Genomic DNA, 8,446 nt, shown 5'->3' on the forward strand with positions numbered 1-8,446 from the left:
ATAGGAAACAACATCACGAAACTTAAATTGCATAATTCACACAAGGTAGGCACACCACTACACAATTAACATCAATAACAATGCCCCCAGGCCATCACAAATCATCCTCGATATAGCCCATCTTGTCTCGCCACGTGTGCAACAATAAAGTAAATGCCCGTCTTGTCTCACCGCATGCGCATAATATTATTCCCATCTTGTCTCACCACATACGCAACCCCCCCCACACACACACATATATATATATATATCCCACCTTGTCACGCCGTATATGCAAATATCAATGATAACAATAGCACGGACAACTCACGTTCGAGCACCCCGACAATCCTCTCAAAAATATCACGTGTGCCAAAATATAACAACACAATATAATGACTTGCATCACATGTGCCCATATGCCACACCATTTCCTCAAAACAAATTCCAATACCACAACCAAATATAGCCCTCAGTTCAACAACAATAAATACAACAACACCACGAGAGTACGACAAGTAAATCAACACAAGAATTACAAAGCACAAAGAAACGGAAGAACAAGCTTAAATGAAAGATATAGCAAGTAATAATGGTTTCAAACAAGAATAACTCAACAATAAGAGAGATAATGTGTAACAACGATACCCAATAAAAGAAACTCAACAATAGGGATAACATGTAACAATGTTTCCAAATAAGTATAACTCGATGACAAGAGAGATAACATGTAATAATGATTCCAAATAAGGATAAGTCAACAATGGGAGGGATAACAATAACTTCAATTAAGGTTAAGAAAATACGGAAGAGATAACAATAACTTTAATTGAGGTTAAGCAATTATGGAAGAGATAACATGACAATAAAAAAGGCAACAACTTCAATTAAGACATATAAGAGTTTATTTGGCAACAAGTGTCGAACATGAATCAATCAACTTCATATAAGACACGTAAAGGTAAATTTAGTAAATAGAGGATTTAACATGATAAGACAACTTTATTTTTAATAAACATAAGAACCTAAGAGTCTAAGCCGGTCAAATTTTCACATATGAGCTTTGTACACACTCATCAACTCGTGTACGCTCCTTTCACATAGTTCAAGTAGTACAAACCAAAAAATCCCTACGGGGCAATTCTCCCACGTCAAATAATGTTAGAAAAATCAATTCCAATAATTAAAGCTACGAACTTTACACAATTGCTCAAAAGTCAACAAAAGTCAATCCGGGACTCGTCCGATCAAAATGTGGGTCTAATGGTAGATTCAGACTATCCATGACCCCACGAGTTCATATATGCAATTAGTTTCAAAATCTAAGTCCAAATCGACTCTCTAAACTCAAATTCTTATTTTTCAAAAACTTGACAAAGTTTCACAAATTTTCACTTTGATTCTCATAATTTTGATGTTAAAACTCACATATAATCATGTAAAATAGTTGGAAATTGAACAAAATCACTTACTCAATGATTGTAGATGAAGTTCCCTCTTCAAAATTGCCTTCTACCGAGTCTAGAGTTCCAAAATATGAAAATAAGACCAAAAATCCTATCCCTCGGCTTTTTGTCCAATAGCAAGTATCGCAAATGCGGCATGGGGTTCGCAAATGCAAACCTCGCAAATCCAAGAAATCAATCGCAAATGTGAAGAACCTCACATCCCTTCTACAGTCGCAAATGCGACATTTTCTTCGCAATTGCGAAACATTGACACCTCGCAAATACGACCAGGCTGATTGCAAAAGCGAGAAAGCTTACCCAACCCCACCTTCGCAAATACGAACCTAGAAGACTATTGCCAACATCGCAAATGCGATCCAAAACTAGCAAATGCGAGATCAGAGGCATCAAGATTACACCAGCAACTTTCCAAACTCTTCCAAACACTCCGCAATGTGTCTGAAACTCGCCTGAGCTCTCGGCGCTCCAAACCAAACATCAACTCAAGTCTAAAAACATAACACAAACTCAATCGTGCGATCAAATCATCAAAATATCATCCGAAACCATGAATCGGACCTCAAAACACATCAATTCAACATGAAATTCAAGAACTTCTAAAAACACAATCGCGAGTCTGATTCCTATCAAATCAACTCGGAATGCGCCAAACTTTGCGGACAAGTTCCAAATGACAAAACGGACTTATTCCAAGTCCCGAAATAGAAATTCAAACATGATAGCTATGAAGTCAACCTACAGTCACACTTTTCAAAATTCTAAGCCTTCAAATTTTTCACTTTCAGCAAAACAACACAAATCCACCTACGGACCTCCGAATTCGATTTTGGGCATACGCCCAAGTCCAAAATCAAGATACGAACCTATCGGATTCATCAAAATACCGTTCCGAGATCGTTTTCACAAAAGTCAAACCTCGGTCAACATTTTCAACTTAAGCTTCTAAAGTGAGAACCACTCATCCAAATTCATTCCAAAACATCAGAAATTCAAATCCGAGCATGCACGCAAATCATAATACACAATAGGAAGGTACACAAGACTTCGAACCATCGAACGGAATCCTAAAGCTCAAAACGACCGGTCGGGTCGTTACAATATCAACGTTGTTTTCCTACTCTTAGCAGCTCATAACTTGTGACACCAGTTCTTGGGGTAATTCGTATTAAATTTTTTTTTTTATTATTATTTATTTGATGATCTTCAGTTTAAGTTATATTTGCATTGATTGGTTCGCCTAGTAGGTTAAATCAGATGCTAGTACGACTTGATGGGATTTTGGCTCGTGATACTTTTTATACTCATGTTTTCAAGAAATGGATTTACGATATTGTCTGAATTAGTAAAAATTATTAATTTCATATTGCGCATCCTCTGATTTGTCCTGCTTTTGATTTTCAAAATTTTATTTTAAACTACGTCGCTCTGCCCGCCTCGCCTTAATAGCTCCCCCTGTTTATGAGTTGCCTTACCCAGCCTAGTGCCAGCTCTAAATGCTTCTATTTGCATATAATTTAGAGTTTCGTATTATCTGGTGAACATTCGACCATGTGGACGAATTCTCTTTATCGGTGTATATGGTTAAAACCGGGCCTACTCGATTTTACTATTTAATTGAGACTAGGGAGTTGCATCAAAGGTCGGCCCCGTAGTGGATCAGACCAAAGCACGAGGATAAGGTATCGAGTTTGAGAATCGAGGTGCCTGTCGAGATCAAGGCCAGTAGCGATCGAGACCAAATAGGGCAGATTCGAGCAAAGCGAAATAACAGAAAAGCGAGATATCCGTGACTGGTCGTAGATCATGGAAAAAATCTCGGAACAGATCAAATCAAAGGCGTTTGTTTAGGCTAGTCATGGGATTTACTTCCGTAATTGGAATTGTACCATAGATAGGATTCCTCTACTATATAAAGACGGTTCTAATCATTTTGTAAGGACCTTACATTGACGCATATCAAAGTAATACAATACTTTCTATCTAGCTTATATTCTTGTTCATCAGTTTGCTTATTTTTTAACTATTCAGTACTGATCAGTTCGAGGGCACCCAAGCTCGAGGGCTAAATTACATTTCAACACTGGTATGCTTTATCTCGTTGTTAATTTTTCTTATTGATATTCATATTCATCAATTGGTATTAGGTAAAATCACGTGTCCATAAAACAACATTATAAGTTTAATTATTATCCAATTTTTAAGGTAAACAGTTTGGCGCTTACCATGGGGCTAAGGATAATAGTGATTGTCTGATATTAATTCTTGTAAACACATTGATTTACGCTTTTTCTCATGAGTGTCATTGATTTGAGGAATCAATATGTCAAACTCTCAAGTAGCACCCACTCACACGAATAATGGCCTTGGTCTCCATGGCGAGAACAAAAATGTTGTCGCCCCGGGAAACAGAGTTCCCCCAGTCAACCTTGACGGACCGCCGACCGTAGACCCAGTTGATGTTAGCTCCCGCATTGCCATTAATGGGAATTTGGGCGTCGACCTTGAGAATAGCATCCCCAGGGACACTCGAGCAGCCGATCAAAACATATAGAGTAATGAAGAAGGAGGAATTAGCTGTCGAATGATATTCAAGATGTTGTAGACTCAACAAGCTGCGATAGCACAACTCCAAAATCAGAATTGAGCACCAAGCAGAATTAAGCTCGAAACATCACAAAAAGTTATTCATAGAGCCGAACCTGTATCAGAGAGACGAACGCCAATGAATCGGGGACTGACCCCACCATTATGAAATTGCTCGAGGAGCTCACTAAACGGATTGAATCAGGTGAATAGAAAATCGAGGCTAATAACAAAAAGGTAGAAATATACAACTCCCAGGTTGACCAAATACCGGGGGCACCATCAATTCTAAAGGGTATGGATTCGAAGAAGTTCGTGCAGAAGACTTTCCCTCCAAGTACGGCTCCGAAGCCCATCCCGAAGAAATTTCATATGCCAGAAATTCCCAAATACAATGGGACCACAGATCCTGATGAGCATGTCACTTCTTATACGTGCGTAATAAAGGGGAATGACTTAGAAGATGATGAGATTAAATCCGTTCAATTGAAAAAATTTGGAGAAACTTTATCGTAAAGGGTGATGATATGGTGCCACAATTTTCCACCCGATTCCATCGGTTCCTTCGCCATTCTTACGGATTCCTTCATAAAGGCACACACCGGAGCAATAAAGGTTGCTACTAGGATGTCGGACCTTTTCAAAGTGAGACAAAAGGACAACGAAATGTTAAGGGAATTCGTATCTCGTTTCCAGATGGAACACATGGACCTACCCCCGGTCATAGATGATTGGGTTGTTCAAGCCTTTACTCAAGGTTTGAACGAACGAAGTTCGATAGCTGATCGCAACTAACTCCACACCACTAATAAGTAGCGATAGAGGGTCGCAATAGTTTTTACCCGATTTTGGATCGAGATCGATATCCATAGAGAGCTAGAATTGGAATTGAGTGTCTATTTAGCCTAGGATTGTGTAGCGTTCCAAATTGCACTTCTCATAATTTTTGGGGTTTTCTTTTATAATTCTACTTTTAACAAACAACAAATTGTAAATTAAGCTAAGAGTTAAATGCTACGGGTTGTTCAAATATTCTAAAAGCACTAGGGTAGTGACATCCACTTAGGTGGTCAATTGACACATATGGCACTGAAATTGGATAGGTTCACGCTTAGGCCTGGTTATGGAAACTCTTTAATCATAGTAAATTTTTCCTTTTCCATAGGAAACTCCAACTTAAACAGGAAGAAAATGGCAAACCAAAACCTACTCCTAACAAGTTGCTGGATCGAAGTAGTACATTATACATCTGCCCGCCAGCAGCGGATGAGGTTCGATTCCCGTTATACGTACTTGAAACTAAGGCTCTATTGGCATGATTGGGGAATATGATATAACCGTTGCACTACTTTACACACTCTACACCTCTCGGTGGTTCAAGTGATTTTGCCCAATTGACTTTCTCAAGACCAAAGGGTATGCAAATTAGCTCAAGCAACTTAGGGTTCAAGTCGGGTATTACTCTCTCGAGGTTTAACTCTTTAATTGGGACTATCAATTCTCTTCAGTCCATCCCAATTCCTTGTTGGATCAATTTCGGAGACTTAGGCTCTCTTTCTTAATAAGAGCCCAAGTCAACTTAGCACAAACTAGTGTTTGCAACCACTAATTTAGTAATTAAACTATGAAATTGACCCAAATAACAAACACCCATTGCAATCTAACCCTAAATTGCAACACCCATCAATTGCCCACACTAGGGTTGAGCCACAACCCTAGCTAATGGGTCTAGCTACTCATACTTGAAGAGAAAAACAAAGAAATAGATGAATATAAACACATATTAATTAATTGCTAAGTTAAATACAAAGATTCAATGATGAAAACTAAGTAAAAATGCCCAAAATGGCTAAGAAGAGTCGTCTCACGAGCGCAGCTACTGTACTACAATATCTGATACCCTAAAAATGAAAAAAGAATCTATTTATACTAAGCTAGAAAATCTGGACAAAAATGCCCCTGCAGGGTTAGTGCGGACCGCACAAAATGGCGTGCGACCGCACTAGGTTCTTGAACTTGAAAACTTGACTCTCTGAACTCAGGCTCCGCGAACCGCACAGAATAGACTGCGGCCGCGGAGGCTTCTAGTGCGGTCCGCACAAACTGGACCGTGGACCGCACAGGCTTGAAAGCTCCAACTTCACATTCTCTGAACCTTGGCTCTGTGGACTACATAGAATGGTAGTGCGGCCTCATTGCCTTCAGTGCGGATTGTACAAAACCTTATACGGCCGCACTGCCTTAATGCCTGAAATACCAGCTCTCTGAATCTCCCTAGTGCGGACCGCACAAAGTGTAGTGCGGCCACACTAGGCCTGTTTTTCCTAAGTTTGTCTTGTCTTTGGTACTTGTGCAAGTTTCACTCCTTTTGAGCTGATCTTTGACATCTTGTCACTTTGTTGATCAAACCTGCAATCAAGCACAACTTATGAGCCTTTTAAGACTATTTTGTATGAATTTATAATCAAAGCGTAAGCAAGAAGGGGTATAAAATGCGTCAAAATCCCTAGTTTTCAACTCCCCCAAACTTAAGCTTTTGCTTGTCCTCAAGCAAACAAAATAAGACCCACCCTTTAAGGGAAAATACAAGAAATTTTCAGCTGTCCTAAAGCAACCTCAACTAGCATCAATTGGGACTAACAATTGCCCTCAACACACATGAGTCATTAACAACATTTAACCTTTGAAACATCATCGATTAAGTGCGACACAAGAGCGTCAAGAGTTGACTCAACACATCAAAGAACTCTTTCAATTACTTTGGTCATTGTGGAACCCAAACTCACACATCCTCAACTCTCCCTAAACAAACCTCACCTTTAGAATATTGGCACACAAAATGAGGCTAATGAAAATTCACTCATCTCTCTCAAGAAAAAGTCACAAGTCCGGCTCTAGGTACCATATGCTTTCCCCTTATGTGAGTATCCACTAATGTAAGCTTCATTCAACTCAAGATCATATAGGGCTTTTGTGGAGACATTATGAAACTTTTGGTTCAGGATATGAAATGTTTTGGTCTAAGTGGGTTCCAACTTCCCTTAAGCACTTCTTTTGATTCATTAGGCATCCATTCATTTGACTTTTTGAGTCATTTTCACTTCTTTCTAAGGGGTTAGAGAGACACATTGTCACTCTTTCTTATGCACTTCAAACCTTTTCAACTTTCCACACCTTTCATTCTTTGTTTTTCTTGAATCCCTTTTTATTCTTTTTCACATTGATCATTCTTTTTGTCTTTTTTCTTTTCTTTCTTTTTTATTGCCTTTCCTTTTCTTCATTTTTGTGTCTTTTTACCACTTTGTCGCAATCCTCGTCTCTCCCCCCAAACTTTTACTTTTGCCATGTGCTAAAGGAAAGATTGGGTTCCAAGAAAGGGTATCTTTTTGAACGGGTATAGGCTTGTATTATGGTTCTTGAAAAAAAAAGGTCTAAGGCTCAAAAGGGTTAACTAGGGATCTTATCATTGGTAGGCTATGGAATTGTTCAAACTATCATTTGGATCAAGGAGAGTCTATAATCATGTCTCAAGTCAAAATTCACTTATGATTTCGCCTCAACAAACATTCAGGGCAAGTTCTAGATCAATGGTTCGGGACTTGGACTTGCAATTCAATTACTCACCACACAAGCTAAGGGATTGCTAAAGACATAGAGTCGGAAGCCCACAAAGACCTCGGATACGATTTGAGCACACAATTGTCCCGAAAACCCACTTGATAATTATCGGTCAACACAAGAGTCTTAAGGTCATGACTTTCACTATCCTAAACACAAAAATTTGTTTTTGACCATGATATCAAAGGCAAATGTGCTAGGCCCAAGTGAAGCTTTGCTTGATGTACCTTTAACTACCAATCTACTAAAAGCGAAAAGAAAAAAAATGGACTCAAACCCTTAAGAAGGTTGTCACGCCATCCATCATTGGGAAGAGCCACCCGGTTCACACAACACTCCACCTTTGGAAAGAACTGTGGCATTAAGAAAACCAAAGGCTTATTGCAAACTTTGAAAACAAGAACCTACGAATCACAAATAAGAAGCTAAGAACGAAAAATTTGCGGAAAATAGAATGAGTATATACAAGAGGGGATTTGTCGAATATACAATAGATGGGGATGAATATGTACAATGTAGCATAACTTTATATACAGACCCAAAGTAAAATAAAAATATGATAAATGTAACAAAATATCAAAATTATATATAGACCAAAGATAAAAAGATAAAGAAAGCATAAAAATGTATCAAATATATATAAAATCATCCAAATGAATACTAGGGCCTACCCTCTCAAATGAAATCTGGCATTGTCCCCAATGCCAACTAGTCTAAATAAAGCATAAAAAGGTAAGAGGAAAAAGGATATCGAAGACTCCCTATGGCCCGTCTGTCTGCATAGGCTCAGTTATGGT

This window comes from Nicotiana sylvestris, chromosome 4, assembly GCF_000393655.2.
Source record: "Nicotiana sylvestris chromosome 4, ASM39365v2, whole genome shotgun sequence".
Taxonomy (NCBI): Eukaryota; Viridiplantae; Streptophyta; class Magnoliopsida; order Solanales; family Solanaceae; genus Nicotiana; species Nicotiana sylvestris.